The sequence below is a fragment of the Plodia interpunctella genome, chromosome 25 (assembly GCF_027563975.2).
Source record: "Plodia interpunctella isolate USDA-ARS_2022_Savannah chromosome 25, ilPloInte3.2, whole genome shotgun sequence".
Classification (NCBI taxonomy): domain Eukaryota; kingdom Metazoa; phylum Arthropoda; class Insecta; order Lepidoptera; family Pyralidae; genus Plodia; species Plodia interpunctella.
This window is the reverse complement of record NC_071318.1, coordinates 5,033,881-5,045,139: the sequence shown is the minus strand read 5'-3', so window position 1 is coordinate 5,045,139 and position 11,259 is coordinate 5,033,881.

Here is an 11,259-nt window from a genome sequence, read left to right as displayed (position 1 = left end):
TCTAACACCATTATTTATATATCATCAATACATAGTATAAAACAAAGTCGCTTCCCGCTGTCTGTCTGTCCCCATGTATGTTTAGATCTAAACTACGCAACGGATCGTGATACGGTTTATTTTAATAGATATAGTGATTCAATAGGATGGTTTATATGTATATAACATGCATAATATTGCACTCGTACGAAACTGGAGCGTGAGACAACATAAACACTTGACTGAATCTGAATCATTGTAGTTTAAATCGTATATTTACCAAAACTGAATTTAAAGTAAGTAAAAACACTAACAAAAACACTTAATTATTTTGAAAAAGACAATTAGAATGGAAGATCCACAATAGGTGGCCATATTATAGTGCAAGTTATTCATAATGTATACAGTTTACTTCAGAAATCAAAAAAAGGCGCCAAAAATATCCAGTAAGAACTATACACGTCTCCCGAAACCATTTTTCACACAAATCCAGGGCTGGCACGCCCCAGAATTTCGTGGCATCTGCGTCGGAGGCCTTTTAAATTGTTTAGGAGATTTAGGTAAAACCTAAAGTGAGGTTAGGAATATGAAAGTATGAAAATGTTTTGCATAATGTCCTCAGATTTCCAACTTTGAAGTCTGTTTATGTAACATGTGTGAATGAAAAATGAGTAAATTAGTTATATACAGTACTGGCTGCGCCGGCGTGCGCTCCCGTGGGAATTTCGGGATTAAAAATACCGTATGTGTTATTCCAGGTTTTATTCTACCCGTATGCAAAAATTCAAAACAATCCGTCCAGTAGATTTTGCGTGAAAGAGTAACAAACATACATCCTCATAAACTTTCGCATTTATATTATTAGTATGAAGAGTTCAAACCTATCCAGCTCTCCCTTCTAAAATTACTATACATTCCATAGAACTTATTAATAGTTATAAACCATAAAACTAAATATAAACAACCATAAGATATACAGACATAGGAAAGTGAAGTGTCATCATGATTTATACATTATAACATCAAGTAGGACCAACTTAATTGGTCACATATGACACTTCGTCAAAATTCATAAAAGTAACCATGTAACTGAGGGCACACAATATTTATTGTTCCAAAATCAGAACTACAAAACACTTTATACCACTAAAATACTATATAAAGAAATAATACTAACAAAAGCAGACATTTTTTGACAGTTCTAGCTATAGGATGACAGGTGTCAAATGTGACACATTAAATTGGTCTTACTTTAGCTCATTATTTTGACAGCCCTACGAAAGGTACCATTTGATCCGGGTAAGGCCCCCTGTAAACGACCATCCGGACCTCACATTACATTACTGAATAAGACGTGTCCAGAAATGTTATGAGTTATGGACATGTAACAGTTATAAATCTTCCGGCAATTTGAAATTTCCGTTTTTAAATGTGTTGTTATTGTTTTGCTACCCTTTGAACGTTTGTCACAATCAAATCTCGTGATCAGGAAAAATATAACTATTATTTATTTAATCAATAACTTAAATCTATCATATACAGATAAACCAATGCGATAGATAAATAATACAATTCAAATTAAATAACAGTATTTAATTATCATAACATATAATAATATTATATAATAATTAGACGACCTCGGTGGCGCAGTGGTAAAGTTCTTGCCACTGAACCGAGAGGACCCGGGTTCGATCCCCGGTCGGGTCATGATGGAAAATGATCTTTTTCTGATTGACCCGGGTCTTGGATGTTTATCTATATATGTATTTGTTATAAAATATAGTATCGTTGAGTTAGTATCCCATAACACAAGTCTCGAACTTACATTGGGGCTAGCTCAATTTGTGTGATTTGTCCTAATATATTATTTTTATTTATTTATTTATTTATTTATTTATTTATTTTAACAACATTTCCAATTTACAAAAACATTGCTAACGCTACTTCGTACTTTTTAACACATTCTGATCGAATTCACTCATTCATAAATTCATCTGACAGGCTACAATAACATTGTCAAAGTACTAGGAGGGAGGCGGGAAGCGAAACACTCGATATAGGTAATCATTGTCAAATTATTATAATCATACAACAAATTACCACGTTCAATGAAGGAGCTAAATCTTGGGTGCCTTTTAAAAATAAGTTGTATGAAATGCTTGTAGACAAATGTTTCTATAGTATTCAGGAATTTTTGTATAACAAATTTTAATCATGACATAATAATTGATGACTCAATTGTAATACTAATGATATTTTAGTATGTACCTATCACTTTACACTGACTGGATATTAATTATGTCGATCAGTAAAAATTAAAGTCTTTAACTCTCACCTAATCAATTTTGCATGCCTAGCTGGGCTGAATGTAAAGGAAATTTTATGTATTTAACAACGAATGAAGTCATTCAATGCGAAATTAATAATTTCATATAATTTCAATTATGGTAGGTAATCATACTAACAAGTATAAAACAGCATCACAATATCATATCATAATTATCTACTTGAAGGGGCGACTTGAAGAGAATTTTCCTTGTTAATAAATTTACAATTTATCGGCCATTTTATTTTTAGCGAAAATTATTTTTTATTTTTGGAATTTGAGCTGGAATAGTTAAAATTTTTAATTCGAGCAGAATTAGGAACTCCTGGATCCAGTACTCGACAGCCCTCCGTCTCAGTCGATAGTCCTTTTTATTTATTAGTCTGTCATTGTTTATTTTAAAAGGTCATAGAGTCATAGTCACACACATATATATATATATATATGTACTTTTGTATATTATTAGAAAAAAAACATTGTAAGAAACAATAATGGTAAGCCCTTCTGGCATGATAGGGACCAATCAAAACTGAAATGCCAGTAGTTTGTAGCTTGTGAGAAATAACTATAAATATAAAAATTGACGAGAAAAAGTGCCTATGAATTTCTTTGTTACTATCGATTTTTTCTTCTGATAATTTTTGAGCAGCAGTGTTCCCTAATAGTTTCGACATTGGGGCTTTAAGAAAAGAGTCTATCTCAAAAAGTCGGCAACGCATCGGTGACCCGCGATGGCTAATGTCCACGGGCTGCGTGTTTGCTTACCATCAGGCAACTTGCATGCTCATTTACTTACAATAAAAAAATATTGATATGAAAAACTATACTATACTATTATTATAAAGAGGTAAGCGTTTGTGAATTTGTATGTTTCAGAAGGGTAATCACCGAAATTACCGGACCGATTTCAAAAATTATTTCACCATTAGAAAGGTACATTATCCAAGATTGCTATAGGCTATTTAATCTCAAAATTCCCACGGGATCGAAGCCCCGGGCAACATCTAGTAAGTTATAAAAACAGCAAAAAATTTAACCATTAGAAAATTGACACTTACCTATAGGTACAATTTCTATTTATTGTACGCCAGATTTATATCACACACAACATCATCCGGATATGACCCGGATGCGGTCGTCGCATGCCCGGGCACGTCTCACGCGAATCGTTACCGTTATACCCGGTTATATCCAGTTAAATCCGGTTATGTCTGCTCAAGACAGTCCGATCGCCCTTTCGTAATCTATACAGATAGAATTTTTTAATAACAAAATGATATCCGTGTTTAGACTCTATTATAATACTATTAAATGCATTTTTTCAGACGTTTAATAGAATTTCACATAATAATTATCCGACTAAATGGCAGTCTAATTGGATATCGATAAAACCCACCGATTTATTTAGAATCGAGCAGATTAACGTCGCGATCGGCTGCACAAAATGGCGCCAATAAGGATACTTAGCCCAATCGGGCTATGTTTAATAAAGATAAGCATACATCGACCTTTTAATTCTCTTAAATAAAGTATTCATATAATCGTGTTATTTTTATTTATTCGTTTGTTTTATGGAATGACTAGCTTTTGCCCACAACTTCGTAAGTGATAAAAACCCGTTTCCCATGGGAATTTGAGGAAATCCCTCCTTAGTGCTCCCCTATACTGTCCTAGGAACCTACACACCAAATTTCAGCTTTCTACGCCAAGTAGTTTCGGCAGTGCGTTGTCTGTCAGTCAGTCACTCAGTAAACCAAGAGTTTTATATATAATATATCGATTGATTGATTGATAGCATAGGCTTTCCATTTGAATTTGCATACCCATAGCCGATGGAAGTAATTCATTTTCTTTAACACAGCATATTGTAAATAATGTAAACTCATGTTTTTGCAAATATATGTCTTTGTATGTTTTCTTAAACATAAGACCGGAAGATAAAATGTCAAGTGAACTGGTAAACTCGATTCTCATATATTTTTGATTGTTTTATAAGTATCATTTTTATCGGCATTGAATACATATGACACTTAAAAAGTATATAAAATGCCGAATATAGGTATATTATATAGGTATTTAAGCAAACAATTTTGATAAATTAGTAATATTAAGAAATGTTATTACAATTAGAGATTCGAACAGTCTAGCTTGGACGCTTAGCCATCTGGTCAGCTATTATTAACCCCAGTGCATTGTGGTCGATTTATATCCCGAGATAGGATTCCTTCGAACCCGGATATCCTGACTGGGTTAATTATTGCCTCGTATGGCTGGTTCAATGTTCGTAGGCGTACGAATATGGGTATGTCATTTTACAATTCAATTAAAAAGATGTATGACATGATAACGTTAACAAAAAAAAAAGGAAAGGATTGGAAGCATTCGAGACGTGGTGTTGGCGGAGATTGGAGAGAATCAGCTGGAAAGAAAGAATCAGCAAAGAAGAGATTCATAACCGAATTGGAGAAAAAAGAAACATATTGAAATTACAAGGAAGGGAAAATGTTAGGACAAAAGTCGTAGAACAAAAGATGTTAATCTCTGTGTACCTTATGCGCCTTTGGAAGGTTATGCGTTAGATAGCAGTAACCCTGTACAGTTACATAATACTGAAATTTGTTAATTCAAAACCGCAAAAGGGATGCGCAAAATCGCAATACAATGTTGTTTTTTACGATTAAGGGTGTTATTTCTTACGATTGTATGTTCATGAGCCGAATACAGTAAGAAGGGATGGAGTTTCGTAATAGGGACTCTGAATTCACGAAGACCCGTTTTTTTGATACAGTCACCTGCGGATAAAGGGGACAAAGGTTGAAAAAAATATTAATCCTAACTATTTTTTTATGTAGCTCTCATGTCCCACTGCTGGGCAAAAGTCTCCCCTCTTTGTTTCCAATTACTTCTATTCTTCACCAGTTTTTCCCAGCGATCTTTTCCCATCACCAACTAATGATACAAATGCGAGAGTTAGGTTGTTTCGTTTGTTACGTCTTCACGCTCTATATACTCGACCAATCTTCTTGAAGTTCTGCATACATGTAGTTTGAAGTATGGGGAAGGACATAGGATTTAGACATACTTTTCATCCCGGAAAAAAATTACTGTTTCCGTGGGAAATTTACGCGGGTGATGCCGTGAACTGTTAGTAAATATAACTTCTCATGTCGTCGCATTTATTTCTATGACAATGGATTATTATTTTAGGAATGAATTGAAATGCAAATCATTGAGGAGGTCCACAATGATTTACAGAACGGACAAGGTTTTTTTGTCACGCATTAAATGCAACAAAGATCTCTCTGACAACCATTAAGAACTTACGACAAAAATGTCTTTTTTTTGTGAATTTGTTTTTGTTACTATTTTAATAATATCATCAAACTTCGTAAGAGTATTTGCGTAATTGAAAAGCAATTACGACGGTTAGAATTAGGTAAGAATTAGGTAACTCATACTAATATTCTCAATCTGTGTGATTTGTCCTAATATTTATTTATTATTATTATATATCTTCTTTTAAAAATTCACGGCACTAAGTCCGGTCCTTTGAGACGCTTACGTGGGGATATGGATCCAACACGTAGAGGTCCTTTGGAGAGTTTTGATGTTGTGTAGGTCTCCCACCAAAACCCGCTCGCGGATATACCAATAAAATGATATGCCCATGAGCAGGTCTCGGCGGGAGTGTGAACTACTGCAGAATAATGGATAGAAGTACTGGTCTATAGAATTAAATTTGAATGGACTAGGAATAGGCTATTGCAAAGAGTTCGGTCACCTGCCATAATCATGATAACTGACTATTCAGTGGCAGGTGATGACTTGCCGCTCACTGGATGGGCCCCTCAAATCAGTCGCCGCGATTGGCGACAAAGGGGCAACATTGGCGTGGGCGGCTAAGGGTGTAGAGAAGTGAGTCTGCGGGGCGCGAAATCGTGGTGATCCAGTCAGACGCCCTATAAATGCGAAAGTTTATGAGGATGTATGTTTGTTACTCTTTCACGCAAAATCTACTGGACGGATTGTTATATAATTTAGTACATGGATAGAATATAACCTGGAATAACACATAGGGTACTTTTTATCCAGAAATTCCGGGGGCGCAGCTAATTATATACATTTAAAAGTTCAAAATTGTGTATTTTGCCATAAGAATGGTAAACATTTCACACAACATACCAAGCTAACTGTACCCACCCTGGAGACACATAAAACTGAATCACCGAATTGGCTTCAATGCTCCTAGTTTTTCGATCACACAATCTCCCCATTGTATTTAAATCGACAGTATGAAGGGTGCATCATGTGTTTGGTGAACGTATAAAACGTATTTTCTCACTTGGTAATCGAGAAATAAACAATTTTTGTCTATGGATATTTTAGTAGATTCACTTTACAATTTGAACTTAACATACATAATATAAGAATATGTATATTAATACAATCTATATCTATCTATACACATATATAATAAAACTGTAAGTGGGCTGTCTCTGTACATAGGAGATATTAAAGTGTGGCGACATCTACCACGCCACATGCACAACGGCACAGATGCAAAAAGCTGACCAAACGCAACGAATAACAAGCCATACAAGTGATTCACGACATCTACGGATAGATGGCACTACGGTCGACTCACTACCAGAAGCTAACAAGCCTAGACCGCGCAGACAGTGCGTTTTCGATTGGAAGCATATATACAACCTCCGACATGATACCGTTGAAGCCGTGCGGTTCCTCAGGCGCAACACCTAGTCTGGCGGGGGGAGATCTTCCCTTTGTGGCGGTCGAGCATGACAACCTGGCTCCCGCTACAAAAGAAAAATATTTAAGGGGAGTATTTATGTGACTAATAGAAGCGAAAACTTTTTTAGAATTTTTGTCTGTATGTTGGTTTACGCATCACGAAAAAACTACTGTGGAATTTGATGCTTGGTTTTTATAGTTGTATAGCGGATGCTCTAACTTAAAATCTGGTATAAGTTTCATCGTGCTATGTTGTTGTTAAGTAGCTACTAGCTAACAATGAACCACCTAAAATAAATTTTCTTATAAAATTGTACATTTTTAATGATGAAATGTGACTTCATTTCCACGAATTATAATTAATTTCAGGTATTTTATGGCCATACTTTTAATTTATATATGAATTGTGCACGTAACGACCGCCATTAAAATTATATATTCCAGTCGAGCAAATGATACGTGATGTCGGAAGGGTGGACAAATTATAAAGCATAATTTCATTGTATCCAATTTTTTTTTCACATTCGCACAGAATATTGCCCACAGTGGTAATATACGAGGTCAACGATAGATCCATAAGCGAAGCCACAGGCTGGTCGAAAATAATAACTAGACTGAAACAAGTGCTAATAAGGACACGGAGGTTCTGTGCTCTGTGGCAATAATCAAATTCACGCAGGTTCTGTGCACTGTGAGAATCAAATTAAATTTTAGAATTTTAATGAATCTGTATTTGGATAATTAACCATTCCGACTCATTAAAATAAGTGGTAATAATATTCACGAATCAACTTCAAAATTAGAATAGGACTGTGTTTGGGCACAATGATATGCAAACTACACTAAATAATTTAAGAAAAATTAAAAACTTAAGATACCTATGACTCCATGGCATTCTCTAGAAAATAACTGATGGTTTCCATATTAAAATAACTGATGGTTTCCATATTAAAATAACTGATGGTTGAACACACATTTTCCAAACATAGCTCAGAACACTCTCGATTAAATTCTCTTTCAAATAAAAAAAAACTACATCAAAATCGGTTCAGCCGTCTGGCTGCGACGATTCTGATGACACCGACGTGTCTATGTATATGTATCAAATACAATCGAGTAGTTAAATATACATACAGACAGACAGCCAAAAATTTTTAAAAAAATTTTTCGCTCCTATTAGTCCTATAGACAAAAAGTATTTTTCTGTAACATCTCCTATGTACAGACATAGCCCACTTACAGTTTTATTATATGTATAGATATTAAGTAACCAATATTGTAAATACGAAATTAATTTGTTTGTTTGCTACCTCTTCACGTTTTATCTACTCAACCAATCTTATTGAAATATTCTATACATGTAGTATGAAGTATGGAGAAGGGCATAGGGCACTTTTCATCACGAAAACTTAACATTAAAATGTATAATCTACTAAAGACTATATATGTAGATAGGAGATTAACCCCTTAATATGTTTAGTGTAGGCTCTACGTGTTACTATATGTGAGGTTGAACTATAAAATTAAATTCACGCCCACATTACAATCAGTTTTGGTACACACAGAATATTATCATTGTGATATTTTGGCTTTAACAACGTACAAAGTAATTATTTATTAACTTAAAACTTTATTGCACAAAATTACAAATGGTAATAATATGAACAAATGGTACACTTCACACCATATGGCAGTTATTGTAAACATGAAAAAATCTAATATGATTTTATAGGTTAGTAACCTCACCAGCGCTTTAATTATCTCCAGCCTAATAATCACCTCAATCCAACGCTCCATTTTGACGTAAAAAAAGGACAACCATATAAACACATCATTACAACCTACTAATACCGCACCGCGCTGGCCGCCACCACCAGGATCAGGTTGATCGAGATGAAGAACTTGGACAGGTCGCAGCCGCTCGACTGAGGGTACACGAGGTCGAAGAATTGGCTACTTGATTATCATATAGATGTTTAAATAATCAACATACAATAATTAAACGTCACTTTAAGTTTAAAAAAAGCCTACTAATAGTATAAATGCGAAAGCTTGATTTGTGTGTTGTTAGTCTTTCACGTAAAATCTACTGGACGGATTGTTATGAAATTTGGTACACGGATAGAATATAACCAGCTAGTTAATAACTAGTTCATAATATTAGTATGGATGATTATGGATTTTTAGCGAACGCAGGGCTTTGAATTGCAGCAACTAATAGGCGGCCTTATGTCGATACTAGCTGCACCCCAGGGCTTCGCTCCCGTGGGAATTTCGGGATAAAACGTACCCTATGTGTTATTCGAGGTTATATTCTAACTGTGTACCAAATTTCATAAAATTGGTAGTAGGTCCAGTAAATTTTGCGTGAAAGAGTAACAAATGTCAAAATCACAAACTTTCGCATGTATAATATTAGTAGAATAAAGACATGTTACACTATCTATGTAAGGAAGCTACAAGCTACTAGCATTACGGCCACAGCTGACTGCATAGTAGACAAGGCCAATATAGACAAGATTACTACAATTTCAATTACAGATCTTCGATGTAGCTCGCCTGTTAGCTCAGGACGTTCCAATTTGTGGCTAACATTACAGCACGCTTCGGTGGTCAACTCAGTCCAATGCTTGTCCGCACTGGTGCAGGATGTCAGACAATTGGTTATCTGACTAGAGCCACATGTTACTTGGGTGACTCAGAGCGTTTCGAAAACCGCGACCGCGCTGTCATTACAATTTTTCAAATTTTAACAAACACATGAATAAGTTTTACTACCTGTCTTAAATTAATTAATCTGTACTGTGGTAGTGTACATTTTATGAATGATTGATTTTGGAAATTATTCCTTCCACGAGAAAATTGACGGATCGTAATGACAGCGCGGCCGCAGCGGTCGAAATGCTCTGAGAAACATCCACTTGAGCCAATACCGACTTTCGGTTGGACAACATTTATTTGTTTAAAATCATTATGTTACTGGCAACACAAAGTATTTTTTTTAATAGCTTTTATGAAGCCTGTACTCTTAACTTCTGCTCCGTAATAGATACTAAGACACACTTTGTGAGTCACACATAATTTTGTGACACACAATTTTGTGTGTATCACAAAATTATTTAAATATATTATATTATTCAGTAAATGGCCTGTTGTATTAAACAGTACACGTAAGATTTTATAGCATTAATAGTCGTCAAACACATCCTCTGAGCTGTGTTGATATGACTAACCCTCAGATTATTTATTAATGCTATTTTTATTGCACAAATTGTAAAGTTACAGTCGACCGCATGTCAAGTTACCCTCTATTGGACCTTCATGCCGCTGTGATAAGGGCTTTGCAATAGATCTAGGTAGGTTGAAGTGCTGTTGACTGTACAAGTACTTTAATAACAGCATTTATTTAAGAATCAACATATGGACAGATTATGTAGTTACAATTATAATGCCTAATACAGAGACATAACTCTTGAATTTCGATGTGAAGACAATAATTCGTGAAATTTGAAGGCCTCGCTTAGGTACCTCGGTACATGTTACTTGGGTCAATGTTTGTTCTAGCACGATAGGGACCAACACTATTCAAATGAGTTTCTTTCGTCATTTCTTCTCAACAGTGGTTGTTCCGAAATGCCAGTAGTTTGTGAAAAATATTATATTATATAATACAAAATTTGACGTGAAAACGTCTAAAGGACCTGTGACGGTGTAATTTCTGAATAAATGATATGATTTGATTTGCCCAGGTCAGCACACACAAACTCACACATAGTTGCACTTTGCAAGCAACTATATGCGTCAGTAATAGCGACTAATTTGCAATGAATTTTGGGTAGCCAAGTACGTTGGCATATGTAGGTAAGTACGTCCACTAAAACAACCTTAATAGGTACACGTTTTGTATTTTGCGCAAAGTAGAGGGTACGTGGAGGTAGTAAAATATAATTAATGCGCACCGCAGTCGCCTGGGCCGTCAAAAGTGCAGCAAGCGTTTCCGTGGATCGCATTATGCAATGTTGCGTTATTTTTATGTTTATTTAAAACTTTATTGCACCAAATCTCTACCAAACCTAACCTAACTAATATTATGAAGGCTAAAGTATGTTTGTTTGTTTGTTTCTTACCTCTTCACGTTCTATCTACTGAACCAATCTTCTTAAAATTTTGTATACATGTAGTTCGATGTATGGAGAAGGACA